The sequence below is a fragment of the Pinus tabuliformis genome, chromosome 6 (assembly GCF_031772625.1).
Source record: "Pinus tabuliformis cultivar Carrire ecotype Pingquan chromosome 6, CPIR1, whole genome shotgun sequence".
Classification (NCBI taxonomy): Eukaryota; Viridiplantae; Streptophyta; class Pinopsida; order Pinales; family Pinaceae; genus Pinus; species Pinus tabuliformis.
In genome coordinates this window covers 746,568,053-746,591,794 of record NC_142292.1, presented here as the reverse complement: position 1 = coordinate 746,591,794, position 23,742 = coordinate 746,568,053, and the positions used below count along the sequence as shown (strand labels likewise).

The following is a 23,742-nucleotide window of genomic DNA, read 5'->3' as shown; positions in this document are numbered from 1 at the left end:
CTAATGTTTTAATTTGTAAATGAATGAACAATGTATCTATGAACTTGTTAGCGCTTGAAATTTCACCTCACGCTGAGAAAGGTAAACCTCAAGGCAACATCAAACCATTTAGCCTCGTAGCTAGCCCTACGGGGCATGAGAAGGCTCTCTCCGGTCTATCTCGGTAGATCTTCAATGGGATGAGATGACCAACAAGGTAACACTGATATTAGGCTAGTAAACTGATTAAAAAGGTTGATTTGGGGTTTTTAGGGTTTTTGGTGGCAAATTGAGGAATTGCAATTTTGGGTGCGGGGATTGGACACAGTTTCTGCAGGGGGTTCCTTGGGGCGAGGTAGGAAACAGTATTGATGCCTTAACTTGAGATGGATGATCAGGAATGAAATATGAGGAGCTAAAGAGAGCAAACAATGACTTTGAATTCCCTTTAGACAGTAGAAAACATGGAAATTAAACAAATTTAAAAGCAGAGCATGGCTAGCATGAATTCCTACTTTAACACTTCATTTGTTTAATGTGTAGCAGTAAAGAAAGGAAATGAATCACATAACAAAGCTTACAAGAACATTGAGAAACACACCATCAACACATGAGTCCACAAGAATCCCAAAGATGACTGCAAAACCCTGGTCTTTCTTAGCCAAAAATTGCAGAGATACAGTGAAAATATACAATGATAGCTTCTCCCTCAAGAGTCCAACCTTCCAACCTCTGAAAATGATTAAGAAAATACATAATATAGGCAAGCCAACCTCTTCCCTTGCCTCTAAGGGTCGAGATCATCCTTCTAGGAGCTGTTTCAACTAATTCTAAACTGAGCACTAAAATCTAGGCAGTCAAAACAACTTGCCTCTATAAGCTAGGAAACCAATCCATTCATTAAATATTTACCCTTGACATGAATGAATCTTCTAGAAGTGTTACAAAAGAGTAAAAGTGTCTTAGAGTTACAAAAATTACATCAAAGATAATCATCTCCAACCCCAAAAAGTCAAACCAAGTCAAACTGTGCTTTTCCGAGCTATACAGTGAAATCTGGCAAAGTTTGCTCAACGGGTCGCGCCCCCCTGCTCAACGGGTCGCGCACATTGGGAGCTCTGTTTGAGGCACTTGCAGGTGTCAGAATTGGGTGCAGAATAGCTCGTTGGAAAGGTCTGTGAGTCTACTTTCCAAACCAACTGAAATTTTTGAATTTGGAGGTTATTTTCCCAGTCAAAACGCAATTCTCCCAAGACTGCTTTCTGCAACTCAAAAAAGGGGCAGAAAGTCAAATTTTGCATGTATTTTGACCTTCTGGAGGCCCAAAACCCCATAAAAACTCAAGTCCATCCATGGGCATATGTAAATTTGCATAAAAAATCAGGAAATGCTGAGTTTTTGTGAAAAGGAGTTGCCATGACAAAGGGTCTCACCGGGGGTGAGACCCGTTGAGGAGCCAAAACCTGTAAATTTCCAAAAAATGCCAAAATTACCCAAAATTCTCAAAATTTTTTGGGATTTGTGCTGTGGCTGAGCTAGTGAGTGCCATGATCTTTGAGGGATGCCTCAGCCAAGATACGGAGTGGATTGGTCTTCTTCCTCCGCCTAAGAACCTCAGACAACCTCCTTTGGAACATTTTCATTTTGGCCTTGCATACATGCATCCTTGCCCAATAGTGATTCTTCATGTTTCTCAGCAGCTTTTTCTCTTGGTTTGCCTTAGCCAATAGCCTCTCCAAGTGGGCATTCTCCTGAATGAGCATAGACTCTCGGTCAGCAGGCAATGGATCACCGGGTCTTCTACGGTTCAAGACTCGGTCGCTACGAATCCTCCATAGCTCATCAAGTGCTTTCTCCTCCAATTGTTTGTTCCGCTGCTCCAGGTAAGTGATAGTCCATTGGGCACCCTCAAGTCTCCTCTGCAAAACATCATTTTCAGCCCTGAGATGCTGAATGATCTCCTTCGCCTCTTGGCTAGGAGAAGTGGCCTCAAGATCAATCACCGTACCCTCATGAATCATGGGCTCTTTGCCCCTCTGTAGTACCTGTGCTGGTGAAGAAAGCGAGGCCCCTTCCACCTGATGTGGAGATAACACTCGCTGAGTTGAAGATGAAGGCGAGACCCCTTCCACCTGCTGTGGAGATAATACTCGCCTAGCTGCTGCAAATAAGGCCCTCAGGCCTTTCTGATATGTGAGATGAGGTGAAGAAACAACATGTCTAGTGACCAGAATATCAAGCTACTGAGACGGTCCACCCTCCTCATGAATGACCTCGGGATGTGGCTGGGGTGGTGCTGTGAAAAACTCACGGGAGATGAACTCCTCCCATGAGATGCCCTGCTGAGTCAACTGATGTAAGACTATGAGCTGAATCAAACCATAATGACATAAGCTCCTGTACTGCTGGGCCGGGGTCTTCTTCTGCAACATGGGCACCATCCTCTGAATGTTATGTAAGAAGAAGACCGGGATGTTCATCATCCTTACTCGGGTGAAATGCATCAAAAGGCGAATGTGATATGAGTACACCTGTGAAAATTTGCCCTCACAGGTAAAATAATGCATAATAAGCCTCATGATGGGAGCATACTCGCTCCGGAGAAATCTGAATGGAAAAACACCCGCCAAATGTCTCACGAATGGTGGCCGGACTTAGGGCTCAAAGTGAACAAAATCTAGCAACCTGCGCTTAGGCCACACCTCACCCACATTCGGTATCCCTGTAGCCTGTGAGATCACCTCGGGTGTCAATGTAAAGTTCACCCCTGCCAGAGTGACATGTCCATCATGGAGGTGTAAAACAAATAAGCGGGCCAACTCTCTATGGTGCTGAATCCGAGAAATCCTCTCACAGAACTCATAACAAGACATGTACCGAAAACAAGTGACTGCCATAGGACAGGCCTGTAATTCTGCCAAAGAGGTGGGCTCCTCTCGCTTATGATGTCCACCCTTACCACCCTTACGAGGCCTCCTCTGTACCTCAGCCTCTGTAGATGATGAATGGTCATCACTTTGCTCATAAGTTTCAGTTTCTGACATGGTTTAGGAGCAAAGTGGACAAACTGAACTGCTGTCTCTGCCTGCAAAAAGTGCTGAACTCTATGCTGTTTCAAGGGGAAAAAGACATGAGGGAAATGTTAGGGGAGGGATCTTTTAACAAGGAATGGGAATATATAAATATTACAAGGAATTTTTAAGGGAAATTTTGCAAATCATTATGCATATAGGAACACATATTTGTAATTGGGAAATCATTTGCAAAGGTCATTACATATGGGAAAAAACATGTATGAAAGTGAACATGGGAATATGCATACATGTATTAATAGGGGAAATAGGGAAACCATACACAAAACCTACTGATATATTCATCAACATTTTCTTTTGTTTTCACATGAATTTTTCCTTTGTTTACACATGTATATGGTAGAGGGAAATTAGGGTTTTGTATGCTTTGGGAAAGGGGTAGGGTTTACATTTTTAGTCATTAGGGATGGGGAAAGATTTGCATTTCATTTGTAAAATAATATGGGAAAGGAGATGAACATATAAGGGTGAGTGAAAGGGAAAGGAGGGAAACAAACCAAAGGGAAAAATAGCTTGAAACAACATAAACCCTAGCACAGTTTGCTCATTAACATTGCAGCCATATAATGTCTTTTCACTTGAATGATTTGATCATTCAAACATTTTCAAGACATCCACCATTCATAACCAACAAGCTTTTTTAATATTAGACCACCTACCTCGAACAAATTTGTGGCTTGGAGAAAGATTGGGTAATTTTGTTTGAAGTTTGCAGCAAAACAGTTCAACGGGTCGCGCCCCTCCCAACGGGTCGCGCACGTTGCTTTTCTGAACTGCGGAAGAGCTCTCAACGGGTCGCGCACCACCCAATGGGTCGCGCACCTAGTTCGACGGGTTGCGCCCCTCTCTGCTGCCCGAAATTGCTCCTCTTTCGCTCCTTTCTCTCAATCACTCTCTCTATCTCTCTTGCAAGCGTTAGAATGCACAATGAGAGTGAAAGGAGGGAATTTGGGCTTTTATAAGTCTCATTTGAAAAAATTTCATTTACAAACCCACTTTCTAATGTTTTTCTTTTGACACTTTATAACACTGATTTTTGGTTTCCTTTATCCTGAATTTGACTCATTGAGTGCTTTGACTTGATTCTTTTTGTAGGTAGATCATCTGAGGGACTTTGGCAAGGGGACCAGGGTTACTGCTGCCCTTTTGAAGACTTTTTGGAATTTCATTCTTTTTACAAAATTTAACATGACCTTGGCTTTAAAAACAGAGTTTTTAAATCCAAGGTTAGAAATGAACTGTACATGATGAAAATATCAAAGAAACATGTTTACAATCCTCCCTGTGGCTTGCTGGGCACTCAAGGACTTTCAAAGACATGACCTTGCAGAGATAAATGACCAAAACCCTAGACCTAGGACCTTTGACCTCAAGACAAAACAAGACAAGCTTGAAAGAGCTTAATGACTGATATGACCTGATCCAGCAAAACCAAGAGGGGTATAAATCAACCAGCTCCTCCATCAGGGTTATGGCATGCCTAACGGGATGCAAAACTTAACACTGATGAGACACCTACCTATGCAAATGCAAAGAGCTTTGATCACTGATGGAGGGCTTCAAGACCGACACTAACAGAACTAATAGATGATAATGCAACTAATGATATAAGGGAATAATGCTTCTTAGCAATTCTCAGATAAGTATGAGATCCATATGCTCAGATCTATTGTTTACACTTGTAGATTACATACTTGTGACATGTTTGATGAAATTCCTATCATGGCTAGTAGGGGTCCAATCAATCTCTTATTTAAGTATTTACATTTGTATCATTATTCCATTTTTATCTTTTTGTTCTGAAGGTTTCATTGAGTTCTAGGCAGTGACCTGGGCTCTAAGCATGAAAAAGTGGCTCAAATCCCGGGACGCAGGCACAACACTAGGCAGAAAAGTCCCTAGATGTAGGCATACCATGTTGTGAGAGCATGCAAAGCCTTTTGGATGCATGCATGCCCATATCATGGGAGAATCCGAGAGTTTAATGGTCTAAAACTTCAGTTGGTCTCGGGGGTTGATTACTTTAGTGGTTGGGATGGCTCTTGTGAGTTTTGTTGTTGATGTGAAAGTTTTGTATGATCTATTTCTATCGATTCCACTTCCTTAAGGTAGCCAAGGAGGTTGAATCCCATCATGATCCGAATTGGATCCATGAAAATTATCAAAGTGCTATGAATGTATCAAATCAGGATAGACTTAAAATATTTATGAGGAAAGAGCTATTAGGAAGACCTCTAGACAGTGGCAGCTTGTAGTCAGCAAGGAATGATGAGGACCTCGGCCAAAGCGCACTGACTGAGGCCCATGGAGACCGCTTAGGACACAAACTGGTAGTTAGAAAGTCTGGATCAGAAAACAGAGGCCGTTTCTGATGCACGACGCTAATTGTGCATTGTTGGGAAAAACCCCTCGAGAAGAAAAGGCCCTGAGTGCTTGGTCGCATGGGAAGCCGGGAAACCGTAAGGAAAAATTGCTAAAGTGAAAGGCGGGTCCCGCGCTCCGAAACCGGTGGAATATCGGAGGCATTTTGGGCGGTAAGCGGATTTTTCATAGAACGAGCGATTCCATACATTGCACGACGCATGTCCGGTGGATGAGAGAGAAAACCGCCTCTCATCGCAGGCTAACGGTCGAGCAAGTCAAAAACGTGATAATAGAAAACACCATAGGATCTGGGGGCACCAGATCTAACGGCGGAGATTGCGCCCAATGAGAAATTGGATCTGGAAGGAGAATTAAGCCACGACATATAGAAGTCTAAAGTTCGATTTGACTACTGAGTTGGCGGATGAATCATTACATAGCGTAACCGAAATACCAAACCGTTGAGGAAGAGCTGGCACAGTTCGTGAGAGGACAAGTGGCCACCTCCCTATGAGATGTTGACGATGACGCAGAGGCAGGGAACTCCAAGCGAACAACAACAGGCGTTTCGAAGGGGCAGAAGAGGAAGCGAACAGTCAAGGAAAGATTGGATTTAAGCCATGAATAGATAGAGAATAGAACAGGAAGAACCAGAGAAGGGAACAATGAAAAAAAGAAGACGAAAGAGACAGTGAAGTAAGAAGCAGAAAAACAGAGAGCCGAGCTGACCCACAGCGTAAGGCAGCATCGAGCAAACAGAAGGCTTGAGAGGTTCAAGTAATCCCTGTGAGCATATCTGTCGGGAATTGAGTACCACATTGGACTCCTCCCATTAAAGACCAGAGAGGTCAATAATTGGTAAGGAAAGAGTCTGTGCACTCTAGTGGCTTGGGGAATCCAAGAACCACCCTACCAAGCATTATCTGTTCAGGAGACTCAAATTGAGCTCCTCACTGTAAAAACTATGCTTTAAAGACACAATAAAAGAAGGCCACCATAGAAAAGCTGGACCGGAGACGTAGCTGAGGAGGATTGGGTGAACTCCTTATTAATTTGTTGTGTTCTTGTATTTTCTTACTGTGTTTCTCTTACTGTTTTCCATTTTCCAGTGTCTATGTATTTTGCAATCTTATTGATCCGTTGCCTAAGATAACATAGACACACACCAGCACATGAGTCTGTAATACCTTCATTCATTAATTATTTAACTGAGATCACTCACGAGTGATTTTCAGATCAAGTGGTATCAGAGCTTTAGGCTGTTAAGGTTAGACAAGCTTGTGTTGGATTTAGCTGTTGAATGCTAACTAGATCAAAGCTCAAATTAGGAGAAGGAGAGTTGGTCGAAACTAATCCTGAAATTGGGAGAGTCTATCCTCGGAAGACAATGTCAGAGGAAGGTTCTATGGGGCCAGACCCTCAATTCATAGATAGTTTCCTAGCCATAAAGTCCATGGTAGAGGAAATGTATAGGGACTTTAGAAAACACAAGGATGAAGATTCATCAGGCTCCAAACAAGACAAAGGAGAAGATGAGTCTCACTTCCATGACCACTCAAAAGGCAAAGGGAAAGAAGAAAGCTTTCTCACACCTCCTAATAGCCCTGAACACAAAAAGAAAGCATCTTTGATCAAACTAGATGTCAAATTTGATTTACCTATATATGATGGAGAGTTGAATGCATAAAAGCTGGACAATTGGATTAGACAAATTGATGTTTATTGCAGAGTACAGAATATTGAATCAGAAAAGAGCAAGATTCAGCCAGAAAGCCTACGCCTTGGAGGCACTGCCATGGTTTGGTGGGAAGACAAGACCCAAGCTGACATAAAGAGACATGGTAAGATTATCTCTGTCTGGAGTGAATTTGTTTCTGCAATCAAAAAGCAGTTCTGTCCATTGGCCTACATGCAGCAAGCCATGATGAGCTGGCAAACTCTTCGATAGTTGAAAGGGCAAAGTGTGCAAGGGTATACTCAAGAATTTAGAAAGAGAGCATTGATTCTAGGAATCTCATTAGACTCACCTGAGACTCTTTTGAAGTACATTGGTGGTCTACGCAGCTACATGAGGCACACTATCCTCATGTTTAATCCCACTCGTAGAGATGAGGTATCTGTACAAGCTACTCATCTAAAAGCTAGAGGAAAGAATGGAAGTCCAGAAGTTGGGGGATCATCCCAACCCACTGCAAGCAAGAATAAGGAGAAAAGAAAGCATAACTGGAAATCAAGGAAGGCTAACACTGCACAAAAAAACAAGGCTTCATGCACTCACTGTAAAAAGGATGGGCATGATGATGAGCACTGTTGGATTCTGCATCCGAAGCTGAGACCTAAGAAGTTCGAGGGCAAGAAGAAGAAGACTGCTGCAGCTATTCAGAAAGATTTGGGGTTAGACTTAGGAGATGAAACAACCATTGTAGCCACAGGTATAAAAGGTTGTCTGCTTTAGAGAATGCAGAAATCAAGAAGCAGGTGCAGGAGTTGCTCGAGAAGGGGTTCCTCAAACCTAGCACATCGCCATGTGGGTCACCAATCATTTTGGTGAGAAAGAAAGATGGATGGTGGAGAATGTGCATTGATTACCGAGCACTGAATAAGATAACAATAAAAAATCGTTATCCCCTTCCTCGCATAAATGATCTTTTAGATCAATTGAAAGAAGATGTTTATTTCTCCAAGTTAGACTTGCATAGTGGATACCATCAGGTCAGAGTTGCAGAACAAGATGCATGGAAGACTGCTTTCAAAACAAAGTAGGGATTGTGTGAGTGGCTGGTTATGCCTTTTGGCTTAACTAATGCTCCTGCTACTTTCATGAGATTAATGAATGATGTACTCAGACCTTTTCTTGATGCTTTTGTTATTGTGTATCTGGATGACATTCTGATATTTAGCAAAATGTGGGAAGAACACTTAAAGCATGTTAAGCATACTCTAGATGTTTTGAAAAGAGAAAAACTTTATGTTATAATCTCAAAATGTGAATTTGGTAAAACATTTCTGAATTATTTGGGTCATATAGTAGGGGGTGGTGAATTAAAGATAGATCCCTCTAAGGTGGAAGTCATTGTAAACTGGCCTAAACCCAAATCTGCTACATAAGTTAGAAGCTTCTTAGGGGCAGCACAATATTGGAGGAAGTTCATTTCTAACTTTTCCTTAATTGCAGCTCCCTTACATGCTTTAATAGGATTGAACAAGGTGTTTCAGCGGGGAGGCAAACAACAGAAAGCCTTCGACACCTTGAAAGAAAAGATTAGTACAACACCTGTACTAGCACTGCCCAATCTTCAAAGACCATTTGAGATCCAAATGGATGCCAATGACTATGCCATGGGAGCAGTGTTGAAACAGCACGGTAAGCCCATATGGTATCATTTTGAGACATTTAATTCTGCAGTGGTTAACTATCCTACATATGATAAAGAATTATATGCATTAGTACAGAGTGTGGAAAAGTGGAAACATTACTTAATGGGCAAAGAGACAGTAATACACACTGATCATCAACCACTTCAATATCTACACTCCTAAACTAAGTTGCATCAATCAAGGCACTATAGATGGATGGCTTTTCTACAACATTTTCATTTAGTCATCAGATATAAAAAGGGCATACACAATAAAGTTGCAGATATGTTATCTAGACCCATTATAAATGCATCTACCATACTTAAGCATAATTCTATGTTACATGAGAGCTACATTGAACAATATGCTCAAGATATAGACTTTAAAGATGTATATGCAACTTTAAGTCAAGGAAAATCAGTGGAAGAATTGGATTATCATGTAAAGGATCGACTCTTATACCATTGTGGGAAGTTATGCATTCCACAAACTGAAAGAGTAAATATAATTCAAGAAGCACACACTTCTCTAATATCACGTCACTTTGGGGTAAGTAAAACAGTTGCACAGCTGCAAAGATTTTGTTATTGGCTAAAAATGAACGAGACAGTTTCTAGATATGTAAGAGAGTGTACTATGTGTGCTAAAAGCAAGCCCAGCAATAGAAAACTAGGCTTGTACACTCCATTACCAGTTCCTTCTCACCCTTGGGAAAGTGTTTCCATGGATTTTGTTGGAGGACTGCCTAAATCTAGGAAAGGTCATGATTATCTGTATGTTGTTGTGGATAGGTTCAGCAAAATGTGTATTTTGATACCTTGTAATAAACAGATTATAGTTGAACAAACTGCAAAACTGTTTTTTGAACATGTATGGGTTCATTTTGGATTACCCACTTCCATTGTATCTGATCGAGACACCCGATTTGTGGGGAAGTTTTGGTCAAGTCTGTGGGAACTGATGGACACCAAACTAAAGAAAAGCACAACTTTTCATCCACAAACTGATGGCCAGACATAAGTAGTTAACAGGACAGTGATCTAGTTACTCAAGGGATATTGCAACAAGCATCCTAAGCTTTGGGATGAACATTTGTGTTATGTGCAACATGCTTACAACAGAGAAAAACATTCTTCTACAAAGAGATCTCCTTTTGAGACCGTTTTGGTTTCACCCAAGGTCTCCTTTGGATTTTGTCTTTGGTAAAGACACCACAGTTAACGAACACAGTGATGTGGACAGGGCAACTAGGTTCACTGAACAAATCCAAGAGATCCACCAGGCAGTACAAGAATAGCTGGAAAAGAGCCAAGACAAATACAAGGCAAGGCATGACAATCATCGAATGGAGCATAGTTTCCAAGTTGGTGACCAAGTCTGGTTGTATATCAGCAAGGACAAGATGCAAGGTGAACATAGAAAGCTAAAGCCTATCAGGTATGGACCTTTCAAGATACTTGAGAAAATTGGTGAGAATGCTTTTCACCTTGATCTACCAGCTTACATGCCCATCTACTCAGTTGTGAATGTAGATTACTTGAGGCTGTTTGAACCTTCACTAATTGAGGACCCCAAAGAGCAGAGTCAATTACCTTCTATTGATGACCTGTTACCTAAATATCTTAATGAACTGCAGGAAGGAACAGTTCTGGGCAGGAAGGTGAGGACGACGCGCAGGGGAAATGTTGAGTACCTCAGAGTTGGGCTCAACGGTTCAAAGCCGAGCAATGCAAAGTGGATAGAGATTGGACAAGTGAGACAATTATACCCTCACTTAGTCAATGCTTGAAAATCAAATTTTGGTGGTCCAAAAGCTTTTTTAGTGGGAAGGTCATGATCTGAATTGGATCCATGAAAATTATCAAAGTGCTATGACTGTATCAAATCGGGACAAACTTCAAAAATTAATGAACAAAGAGCTATCAGGAAGACCTCTGGACAGTGGCACTTTGTAGCCAGCAAGGAACGACAAGGACCTTGGCCAAAGCGCGCTGACTAAGGCCGATGGAGACCGCGCAGGATGCAAACTGGCAGCTAGGAAGTCCGGATCGAAAAACGGAGGCCGTTTCTGATGCGCGAATAGCAGCATCACTGGGCAAAACCCCTCGAGAAGGAAAGGCCCTGAGCGCTCGGTCGCATGGGAAGCCGGGAAACTGTAAGGAAAAAGCGCTAAAGAGAAAGGCGGGTCTCGTGCTCCAAAACCAGCTGAATATCGGAGGCATTTTGGGCGGTAAGCGGATTTGGCAGAGGACAAGCGATTCTATACATTGCACGATGCGTTTCCAGCGAATGAGAGAAAAAATCGCCTCTCATCGCGGGCTAACGATCGAGCAAGTCAACCGCGCGATAAGAGCGAACACCATAGGATCTGGGGGCACCTGATCTAATGGCGGAGATTACGCCCGATGAGAAACCGGATCTGGAGGGAGAATTAAGCTGCGTCATATAAAAGTCTGAAGTCCGATTTGACCACTGAGTTGGTGGATGAATCATTACATAGCGTAATTGAAATACCGAACCGTTGAGGAAGAGCTGGCGCAGTTCGTGAGAGGACAAGTGGCCACTTCCCTGTGAAATGTTGGCAATGACACAGAGGCAGGGAACTCCAAGCAAACAACAACATGCGATCCGAAGGGGTATATTAGGAAGTGAATAGTCAAGGACAGATTGGCTTTAAACCATGAACAGACACAGAACGAAACAAGAAGAACCAGAGAAGGGAATAGTGAAAAAAAATACGAAAGAGACAATGAAGTAAGAGGCAAAAAAACAGAGAGCCGAGCTGACCTGCAGCGTAAGGCAGCATCGAGTAGACAGAAGGTTTGAGAGGTTCAAGTAATCCCTATGAGGATATCTGTCAGGAATTGAGTACCACATTGGACTCCTCCCAGAAAGACTAGAGAGGTCAAGGCTTGGTAAGGAAAGAGTCTGTGCACTCTAGTGGCTTGGGGAATCGAAGAACCACCCTACCAAGCATTATCTGTTTCAGGAGACTCAAATTGAGTTCCTCACTGTAAAAACTCTGCTTTAAAGACACAAGAAAAGAAGGCCTTATTAATTTATTATGTTCTTGTATTTGCTCACTGTGTTTCTCTTACTATTTTCCATTTTCCAGTGTCTGTAAATTTGCAATCTGATCGATCCGTTGCCTAAGATAACGTAGACACACACTAGCACATGAGTCTGTAATACCTTCATTCATTAATTATTTAACCGAGATCACTCACGGGTGATTTTCAGATCACATCATAGTGGGCTCTTGTCACATGTTCACACTGGTTGGTTGATTGCTTGGGTAGATGTGGGATGAGGGTGTTACATGCAAACACAAGTGAGCACTGTATGGATTGAAACAAGCACCCTGCGCTTGGTACACTAGGATCGACAACTATTTCACCAGGTTGGGCTTCACCAAAAGTGAAGAAGATGTAAACCTTACCATATTGTGGTTGAAGGTAAATGATTCCTTATAGTGTTATATGTTGATGATTTAATTCTATGAGGTGATGAGAAGCTATTCAAATCTTGCAAGAGAATTTTGGGTTCATGCATTATTTCCTTGGTATGGAAGTATGGAAAGGAGATGAGGAATTGTTTGTCTCTCAAGGAAAGTATGCGAATGAGATACTTAATAAGTTCCACATGGAGAGAAAGAAACCCATGGAGACTCCTCTAGCAGGAAATTGGAGGAAGGAATATGTTACTTGAGGTGAAGTAGTGGAGGCTGTTGAGCCCTGAAACTACATCTCTTCTACACACTTTTCTAGACTTTTTCCCCTCACCAGTGCCTCACAAGCTATCAAAGATCATTACATATTGATTCTGAGAGTGCATTTAACTGGTTTTCTAACTATGTTTTTGTGTTTGCTATTTGACTTAGATTTTTCTCATCAGCTGCGGAATGCAGCCACTTTCCGCAGCTGACTTGAGATTCCGCTGCTGTTTTTGTTGATCTCTAGGTTGCAAGTGTCAGCAAGCAAAACAAGGCATGTGGGCAGGTCAGAAATGATCTGGACATGGACCAGATCCTATTGATTTAGCCAGATTCGTAGAGGAAAGCCTTGGTCAAACAAGGAGTTCTATGGCAAACAGGTCTCTGTTTCAACACGTAAAGGGTCCGAGACCGTTCCTAGATTCATGGATTCATTTTGACAGCTGTAGACTGCCTCCATGACGCAAATCCAACAACCACCTTTTGGTAGATTGAATGATAATGGAAACCAACACGCTAAGCTCACGGGTGCTGTCTTTTTACGTGTCTTCTGCTGAAGGAGTTCCATAGGAAAAATAGTTATGTAATTTCCTTTATAAATAACGCGTTTTCAAACGCATGTAGCTAGTTTTTTTTTTGATGTAATCTTGCTATTAGTTCATGTACTGTGCTGTGACATTGGTCCTGCTGTTGTAACAAGAGGATCCTTCCTCTGTTTTGCAATATAACAAGACTCTATTTTATATGACTGTGTGAGCGTAATTTCGGATTGACAACGTGTTAACCAAGGCCGTGCAGAGGGCCCCTGCTGGCTAAGGTTTTGTTTCTTTATTTCTGTAAAGTTTTCATATGCTGTTGTCTTATTTCCATTGTAGATATTTCGTAGTTTGTTCACCTGTGTATATTTCATATTTCAGTTATGGTGTTAATGTTTCATTCCTATACATGATTTTCCAAGCATTGTATATTTGTGCTAACACTGATCAGTGTGTTTCAGGATAGGCTAGGCTCGGGCATTTTCATACAATTTTTGCAATAAATAGTGACATGAGATTGGTCTCTCTGCTGACTTTGTTTTCTTAGCTTTCAATTTTAGTTATGCTTTGATTTCAGTCTTATTCATTTGCTGTTGATAGTTAGTTTAGATATCAAATTCTTCATGTCATTTAACGTTATCTCTAGAGCCATGGCTTAACCCCGAAAAGCTACTTGGCGAGCTATCGGATTATGAGTGAGGTGATTTGATTTTACTTTCATTTCTGCAATTAGATATCAGGTTCTTCATGTTATTGACGTTATCTCCAGAGCCATGGCTTAACCTGGAAAAGCTACTTGGCGAGCTATCGGACTATAAGTGAAGAGACTTGATTTTATTTTCATTTGCAAGTAGATAATTTAGATATCAATTCCTGATGTTATTGACGTTATCTCCAGAGCCATGGCTTAACCCCGAAAAGCTACTTGGCGAGCTATCGGACTATAAGTGAAGTGAATTGGTTTTAATTTCATTTGCAAGTAGATAATTTAGATATCAATTCCTCATGTTATTGACGTTATCTCCAGAGCCATGGCTTAATCCCGAAAAGCTACTTGGCAAGCTATCGGACTATAAATGAAGTGAATTGGTTTTACTTTTATTAGTTTGTAGTTTTTGATTTGTTTGAGCGCAATAGCTTAACTTTTATTTCTGTATTTAGATGAGCAGCAGAGATAGTGATTTCATGATCATTAGTTTATCATTTGTTTGATTTGAATAGCTGCACATTTACATTCTTGTTCAAGTACTAATTTCATCACTAGTATGTTTTGAGATCCTCTGAAGTGTTAAGCTCTGGAAGTCATCATAAAGGACATAATTGCCTTAAAATCTATCTCCATACTTGCCTTCTAAAGTATTCTTAAAACTTAGGAATAGGGTTTCCATTCACATTAGGAGACAAACCAAGATAAAAACCCCAAAAACAAAATAAAATTGAAAACAATAAAAAGTAAGAAAGAGGTTGTCTTGCACATATAGTGCACCACACTTCATCAGTTTACGACTCCTAGTGATAATTAATGTAGCAATTTAGGACATACTAAATTGACTAAACAAAGGCTATGATTTACATGCATCTTATGGGTTCACTTATGTATTTGGTGAACACACAACCAAACATATGTTTTGAAATTAACCAACTCAGTCAAGCAACGGTCAAGCCAACGAAACTATATTAGAAGACAACTAAACATGTGTTAAGATACCTCAGAGGCACCACTCAGTCTAGTGTTTGGTACAAAAAGATAGAGGGAGTGAAGCTTCGAGGCTTCACAAATGAAAATTGGGCAGGGAGTCCATTTGACAGGAAGAGCACATCAGGGGGAATCTTTAGTATTGGGTCAGAAATGATTTCTTGGTACAACAGGAAGCAAAGATCAGTTGCACTCAGTTTGATAGAAGCAGTTTACATGGCTGCTAGTCAAGCGACCTATGAGGATATCTGGATGAGGAAGATCCTTGTTGGGTTATTTGGTCAGCATATGGATCCTAGAGTGATTTACTGTGACAACCAGAGTTGTATCAAACTCTCTCAAAATCCAGTTTTTCATGATCGTTCCAAGTATATCGACATCCGGTATCACCATCTACGTGTAGATTTTTTTACTGTAGATTCAAAAACTTATGTGATATGATAAAACACAGGCAATAATCTACTCTACTCTTCAGCGGAAACCAAAAGTAGAAAAGGAAGAGTATCACTCTCACATAACACAATATTTCTCTTGGGAAAGAAACTGCTCAAAACCCCGACTATCTATATTATATTAACCAGAAGATCTGAGAAGAAATACAATGCTTGTTCAACTCGAACAATTCCTGCACAAGTATAATCTATCTCTCTGCCTCACAAGCCAACTCAAGCTAACACCTATCCAATTTTGTGACCTTCCAAGCCCCTAATTCCTTGCACAATTCCTGAGAGAATTAGCCCGTATTTAATTGGGAAATTCACTCTCCATAACTGCACAATCCATCCATAGGCCCTCAACTGATTGCATGCACCATCTGTACAACTCAGAAAATTATACAACTGATAGTACACTGTCCCTGAAGTCTAATCTCAACTGGGTCTTCCTATGAACTGACATGCATGGGTTATTTATGAGTGAATATTCAATTAACTAGTGTGGTACTGAGGATTCACTGGCGCCCATCCCCACTGCTAGACCTCATACTAGTTCCTCCAACAGTTAGAAATAGTTTCACTAACTATAACTCAGTTAGACTGAGTTAATTAATTACAACACAAAATAACTCAACCCGGGCCCCTAAAATTTAGGGATCACTCTACATGACTCTAGATAGACTTCCAACTCTAATTTCCTAAGCCAATTAATTCAATTTAACTTAATTAACTATTAGAAGTTGCTATGATAATAACATTTCAATTTAATCCACAATTTAAATCAAGGACAAATTAAATTGGAATTTCTTGTTGCTATTTTTAACACTCCCTCTCAACAATAAAGGGATTATCTACTACCCCGATCCTACCTCTGTGGAACTTGAATTTTTATCTTGACAAATCCTTTGTCAAAATATCTGCATCCCACTCCTCTATGGGAATGTACTCCAACAACATAATTCTCCTCTGCACAAAATCTTAAAGATGATGATATCGAATATCAATATGCTTGGACCGATCATGAAAAACTAGATTCTCAGAGAGTTTGATACAACTCTGATTGTCACGGTAAATCAAAGTTGGATCAATCTACTGACCAAACAAACCAAAAAGAATATTCCTCATCCAGATAGCCTCACAAACTACTTGACTAGCAACCATGTACTCTTCTTTTGCTGAATTGAGTGCAAATGATATCTGTTTCATGTTCTACCAAGAAACAACTACTGACCCAATACTTAAGATCCCACCTAATTTTCTCTTCTTGTCAGATGGAATCCCTGCCCAATTTGCATCTGTGAAGCCATGAAGCTTCACTCCCTTTACTCGCCTATACCATAAACCATACTAAGTAGTGCCTCTGAGGTATCTCAACACATGTTTGGCTGCCTTCCAATACAACTTGGTCGTCTTAACCATAGCTTGACTAAGTTAGTTAACTACATAACACATGTTTGGTAGTTTGTTCACCAAATACATGATTGAACCAACAAGATGCCTATAAATAGTAGCCTCCACTACTTCACCAGAAGTAGCATCCCTCCTTCCTCCAGTTAGTTGCTAGAGGAGTCTCCATGGGTTTACTACTCTCCATGTGGAACCTTTTGAGTATCTCATTGGCATACTTGTCCCATGAGACAAAAAGTTCCTCATCACCTTGCCATACTTCCATACCCAGAAAGTAGTGCATGAGCCCCAAGTCCTTCATTTCGAACTCTCCAGCAAGATCCTCTTTGCAAGACTTGATCAACTTATCATTACCTTTCATGATCAAATCATCGACATATAAAACAATACTACACAATTTACCTTCAACCATAATATGGTTGGCATCTGCTTCACTTTTGGTGAAGTACAACCCAATGAAATAACTATCCATCCTGGTGTGGTACTGAGGATGCACTGGTGTGCGTCCCCACTACTAGACCTCATACTAGTTCCTCCAATAGTTAGAACTAGTTTCACTAACTATAACTCAGTTAGACTGAGTTAATTAATTACAACACAAAATAAATCAACCTGGGCCACTAAAATTTAGGGATCACTCTACGTGACTCTAGATAGACTTCCAACTCTAATTTCCTACTCCATGAAGTCAGTTTAACTTAATTAACTATTACAAGTTGCTATGATAATAACATTTCGATTTAAGCCACAATTTAATTCAAGGACAAATTAAATTAGAATTTCTTGTTGCTATTTTTAACACACTCTCTCAACAATAAAGGGATTATCCATACAAAGCTCGCTTGAGTCGGCACACATGCAACTCTCTATTGAAGGTCTCAAATTCTTTAGGCTCCTTAATATACACCTCTTCCTCAATCATGTCATTGATGAAGGCTGTCTTTACATCCATATGATGTATCTTCCATCCCATCTGTGCTGACAATGCTAGAATTGATATGATTAATGAGTAATTTTCAACAAGAGAAAAAATCTCATCGTAATCAATCCCCTCCACCTCATAAAAACCTCTGGACACAAACCTAGCGTTGTGTTTCTCCACACTACCATCCGCTACTTGCTTTACCTTGTAAATCCATCGGGATGTCACCACTGACTTGTCTGCTAGTCTTGGGACCACATCCCAAACACTGTTCCTGACAAAGGAGTCATACTCCTCAACCATGGCATCAATCCAAACTGGTTGCTGCACTGCTTCCTCAAAAGAGGATGGCTCAATCTCTACACATCTGCTCACTAGAGCGATGTAGCCAGTGTACCTCTCCGGTGACCTCCTCTGACTATGTTGTGATGTGGTGCTCCGACATTCTCTCTAGCATCATGAAATAACCCGTCAGCCTATCTGTTGTGCTTTCTACCATCTCTGGAAGACTCTGCATGAGTGAGTGTCTCCACTCCCTGATCCTTTGCATGTGGCTACTCCACATCATCATGAGGTTCCTCCTTAGGAGCAAGAAGCTCCTCAACCACTGTCATCCTGCAAACCACTGTCATCTTGTTAGTTGGAAGGTACACCCAATAGTTGTGAGGTGTATCATTGTACCCAAAAAATATCCCCAACTCTATTGTTGGCTCAATATTTTTCTATGCATCTTTGGTTACATGGAAGTAGACTGATGAACCAAAAATTCTGAAGTGTCCCACATCTGGTTTCTTTCCTGAAAAATTCTCTTCCGGTGTACTCATCCCAAGAATTAGATAAGGGCTTCTGTTTTGCAAATAAAATGTTGTGTTGCATTCCTCAACCCACAAGTGTGTGGTAGGCCATGATCATGCAACATCGCCCGTGCCGCTCCTACAATGCTTCTATTCTTCCTTTTAGCCACCACAATATGCTATGGGTTATGAGGTGCTATCAACTCTTGTCGAATGCCTTCTGATGCACAAACGTTTTTGAACTCATTCGACACATACTCTCCACTGTTATCACTCCTCAGAGCTTTAACTTTCCTGCCAGTATCTTTCTCGACTAGTGCTTTATATTCACAAAAATTTGCAAAAGTTTGATCTTTCTTCTGCATGAAGAAGATCCAACACTTACGAGAAAAATCATCAACAAATATAGCATAATACCTGTGCTTGGTCGTGGATGCTGTTGAGAACGGTCCACACACATATGAGTGAACATGATCGAGGATTACCTGTGCTCAACTTTATTTGTCATGAAAGGAAGATTTGGTGTATTTTCCTAATGTACACCCTTTGCATGTGTCTACCTGCTCTAGTGTAACTTTGGGAAAGCCAGTAGAAATTCGTTGCATGATCTTCAAAGCGCCATGGTGCAAGTGACCCAACCTCCAGTGCCACAACTCACCAATGCCTCAACTATGCACCTTCTCTACTTTTGTGCTCAAGGCAACACAATCTTCTACCTCCAATTTGTAGAGATTCTTCACTCGAACCCCTATCCTCTTCACCTGTCTTGTGGCTATATGACAAAGGAACACCTTTCCTTTACTAAATATCACATCATATCCCCCTATCCTCCAACATGGAAACATATACGAAGTTCTTCTTCAAACCAGGAACATACATAACATCTCAAAAAATGAGGGGAGAACCTGAACCCCTCTGAAAGGTAACCGTATCGAGACCGGTAGCGCTATACCTCCCATCATCACCCATCTCGATATGCATATGGAGATCCTTCTCCTCCAAGTTACTGAATAGCTCTTTGTTACAGGTCATGTGGAAAGAAGCTCCACTGTCCAAGTACCATACACTACCCATCATCGATAACACCATACAAGCGATGAGGGTAAAGTCTAGTTCGAATTGTGAGGTAAGAGCCTCATCTGCCTTTCCTCCTGAGTGATTCTTACCAACCTTCTTGAGTGGACACTTTGTGGAAAAATGTCCCAGCTCGTGACAGTGAAAACACTTGACTTCCCCCTAACAAGATTATGATATTGAATGGGATGACTTCCCCTTCCCTTTCTTTGCCTTACCTGCTAAGGCACAATTCTCTGCATCATCATGCTTTTATGAGGATCTGCCACTGGTGTTCCACAGAATCTCTTCTTGTATCAAGTTAGACCACAACCACTCCCAATCTGGTAGCTTCTCCCTCCCATTAACTGATTCCTGGTAACTCTACCAACTCTTGGGAAGTCCTAGAAGTGCTAGGCTCACCATATCATCTTCGGCAACAGTAATCCTGACACTTCCAAGCTCATCCTGATAATGGGTGAACTTGGTCAAGTACTTTGGAATTGAGTTTCCCTTCTCCATCTTTATCTTTCTGAGTTTGTCCTTCAGTCCCAACTTCCTATGGTCACTGTTATTTTGAAACAGGTCTGTCAATGCCTTCCACATTTCATATGGAGTGCCCTTACCATGGAGACTCGAGACAATGTGATCTTGAACTCCTTCCAGGATAATCATTCTTGCTTTTTCCACACACTATCTCCATTCATCCATATCTTTAACGTCAGATGTTGGAGGCTTAGGAATGCCATGATCTATGAATTCCTTAAGGCCATTATCTTTTAGCACTCCCTCCATCCCGTCCTTCCAAGCTATGTAATTCGAGCTACCCTCCAGGGCATACTCAAGTCTCATGCCGTAGAATGACATATTGCTGACGCTGAAGTTTGAAATTACAAATTCGATTTCACCTAGACAACAAAATCGAATTATCCTCTTCTATATTTCCTTTAGCACCGATACCATGTAGATTTTTTACTGTAGATTCAACAACTTATGTGATATATTAAAACACAAGAGAAGAATCTACTCTACTCTTCAGCAGAAACCAAAATTGATCGATGAAAACAATAAGAAGGAAAGGAAGAATATCAATCGCACATAACACAATATTTCTCTGGGGAAAGCAACTGCTCAAAACCCTGACTATCTATATTGCATTAACCAGAAGATCTAAGAAGAAAATACAATACTTGTTCAACCCAAACAATTCCAGCACAAGTACAATCTATCTCTCTGCCTCCCAAGCTAGCTCAAGCCAACACTTAACCAATTTCGTTTCCTGCGAAGCCCCTACTTCCTTGCGCAATTCCCGAGAGAATTAGCCTGTATTAATTGGGAAATCCACTCTCCATAATTGCACAATCCATCCTTAAGCCCTCAACTAATTGCATGCACCATCTGTACAGCTTGGAAAATTGTACAAGGGATAGTACAATGTCCTTGAACTCTAATCTCAACTGGGTTTTCCTCTGAACTAACATGCATGAGTTATTTATGAGTGAATATGCAGTTAACTATTGTGGTATTGAGGATGCACTAGTGCCCGTCCCCACTACTAGACCTCTTACTAGTTCCTCCAACAATTAGAACTAGTTTAAATGACTATAACTCAATTAGTCTGAGTTAATTAATTACAACACAAAAGAACTCAACCTCGGCCCCTAAAATTTAGGCATCACTCTACATGACTCTAGATAGACTTCCAACTCGAATTTCCTAAGCCAATTGAGTCAATTTAACTTAATTAACTATTACAAGTTGCTATGAGAATAGAATTTCGATTTAATTCAGAATTTAATTCAAGGACAAATTAAATTGGAATTTCTTGTTGTTATTTTTAACACTATGTGATTGTGTGTAGAGGAGAATCATGTTGTTGGAGTACATTCCTACAGAGGAGCGGGATGAAGACATCTTGAATAAGGCACTATCAAGAGGCAAATTTGAGTTCCATAGAGGCAGGATTGGGTTTTAAGAGAATCCCTTGCTTGTTGATAGCGAGTTTTGAAAATGCAACAAGAAAATCCTGATTTAATTCTATCCTTGAATTAAATTAGGAATAGAATTGTAATTCCACATCGCAAGAAATCTTGTACGAGTTGACTAAGTTAACTTGACTTAGTTGGCTCAGTTATTTTGAGTTGAGGGTCTAACTTGAGTCATGTAGAGTGTCTCCTAATTTATAGTAGCCTTGGTTGAGTTTATTTTGAGTTGTAATTAATTAATTCAGTTTAACTGAATTAAAGTTAGTTAAACTAGTTCCAAATGATGGAGGAATTAGTATGAGCTCAGACAATGGGGTATTGTTTCATGTGTAACCAACTAACTGATGATTCAATCATAAATAACTCATGCATGTCAGATCTAAGAGTTACCCATTTGAGATTGGAATTCAAGGGAAATGTACTATCTGTTATATAATCAACCAAATTGTACAAGTGGTTCATGTAGTCAGAGGAAGGCCTTTGAGGATTCCACAATTCCAATTGAGGAATTTCCCTAGTTAATAGGGGGCTAATTCCCAAGGAAACAATGCAACGAAATAGAGACTTGGGCAAGCAGAAAATTGGTTAAGTATTAACCTAGGCTTGCCTAGGAAGCCGTGAGACAGATAGAGATAGTGCAGAGGTTGCTAGGGCTTGAGCAAAACATTGTAATCTTCTCATATTTTCTGACTAATGCAATATACAAATAATAGGGGTTTTTAGTTGTGGCTTTCTCCAAGAAATCATTGTGTAATGTGTTGATTGAATTCTTTTTGTTGTATTCTTTGTGATTTCTCGATCGATTAATTGTTCTTGATGATGAGTAGAGTAGATTCAAGTCTATTGTTTTAGTAAATTACAATTAGTAGCTTGAATCTACAAGGAATTTCTACATTCCCAGGACTCATTGAGACTTTCCAGAATTATAAATAACATCAGGACAAAAAAAATTCCATACCAAACTTGATTAAAGATTTGACCTAACCAAGCCTAACCATGGTAGTCATTTCGTTAAACATATGGAGAACATGTGATCTACAAGTCATGAATGCATATCTGAACATAGGGGTCTAAAACTTATCTAAGAATCATCAAGAAGGTCTAATTCCCTCTCGTAATAGCCGCAATAAAATTTGTTAGCTCATGCATTCAATAAACATTAATCAACTAATCAAAACATGTCAAGAGCCATAGCTAGAACCTCTGATGGAATTATCCTTATAACCAACATATATCTAGAATAATAACCATGATAGAACAACCATCAAAGACACATAATAACAAGTACAAGTACTCATAGAATATAATAGGAAAATAGATCTTATTATCATATGAAAAAGCCAACCAAGTTAGGGACTTCCATGTACCACCCAACCATAGATTGGGTTGAACCAAATCTCTCTTTCAACCAATCACCCTCGCGCTATATTCCAAGCGTGAATGTGGGATCTCATGGAATTTAAACCAAACAAAACCACACCAGGGCTTCGAGAGGCCAAACCACCTCAACCCTCAACCAATGATTCCACCTAAAAATTGAGCATCACTAACACAAACCAAATCAGTCTCTACCCAAGCTTTCCAGGGCTCCAAGAACTAGTAAATCAACCCATAACCTTCCAAGGCTCCATAAAATTTGTCTAAACTAGCTCCAGGACTAGTAACTCAACTCACCAAGGGCTCCATAGTGTTTGTCCAACCTACGCTCCAAGACTAGTAACTCAACCCACCAAGGGCTCCATAGTGTTTGTCCAACCTAGGCTCCAGGACTAGTAACTCAACCTAAGATGTTTCATGGCTTCCAGAGTGCTTGTTCCAACCCACAACCATAAGGAATTATGAGCACCAACTAGAAAACAATCAAGTGGAAAAACCAACAACACCATAGTTATTTAGGAAATGACAAGGCAAGGCTAAAATCACTGTCAATCTAGGAAATCCTCCATGTTGATGACAAAACATATCCAAAAAACCACATGCATATACCATGCATTAAGGAAATCATACATGCAAGCTCTTACCTGCAAAGAAATCTAGCTATAGATACTGATCCACTTGTTCCCTTGCACTTTCCTGCTTTCCTTTGCCTTCTTTCTCCAAATCCAAGGTATGCCCGAGTGCTCCAAGAAAACTCTAAGTGTGCAAGAGTATGAGAGAACAAGAGAATATAGAGAGCTGCAAAGCTAAACTAGAAAAAGGTTATGAACTGATCCTCATAAGCCTTTTTGTCATTGAGGCCTCTATTTTCTTTATTTTTCTCTATTTTCCTTCAATTTTCCTCGCATGCAAATATGTGACCCTTCATCTCCCTTTTCTCCTATTTTCCTTTATTTCATAAATAAAATGCCAATCAATGTCCCTTTGCCTTTGCCAATTTCCATAGCCATTAATTAATCAAAAGCGATCCATAT

The 23,742-nt window shown here is 40.4% G+C and overlaps 1 pseudogene; it reads left to right on the top strand.

The window, feature by feature from the left end:
- Window positions 1–23,742, top strand: part of LOC149260892 (transcription initiation factor TFIID subunit 2 pseudogene) — a 54,709-nt pseudogene that overhangs the window by 19,304 nt on the left and 11,663 nt on the right.